This window comes from Gobio gobio (genome assembly GCF_949357685.1).
Source record: "Gobio gobio genome assembly, chromosome: 20".
NCBI lineage: Eukaryota > Metazoa > Chordata > Actinopteri > Cypriniformes > Gobionidae > Gobio > Gobio gobio.
Genome location: NC_137113.1, coordinates 25,701,601 through 25,702,046, shown reverse-complemented (window position 1 = coordinate 25,702,046; position 446 = coordinate 25,701,601).

The window sequence follows — 446 nt, the reverse complement described above, 5'->3', positions numbered from 1 at the left end:
GCCATCATCCGGACTGGAGAACCAGATATTATGTTCCGAAATGGCTTTGTTATACGTGTCTGATTTTATAAACTGGTTGTTTGTTATGCGATGTGATTAATAAAACCCTTACCTACATAGCAAACAATCTATATTTATATATTGTGCATATTCATTTCTTTATAATCTTGAAATATTCAACTACCCACCTAGTTTTAATACGCGGTTCCATGGTGTAATGGTTAGCACTCTGGACTCTGAATCCAGCGATCCGAGTTCAAATCTCGGTGGAACCTGAATTTTCTTTTTCTGTGAAAGACAGTTCGAGTAAGTTTTCCTTTTGTTTACTGTTTTAAGATCCAAAATCAAATAACACAACCAGCAAAACTTGCTATAAACTCCTGTCAAGCCACCTTTATTTATATAGTCTTTTTACCTTACAGATTTTTTCAAAGCAGCTTTACAGT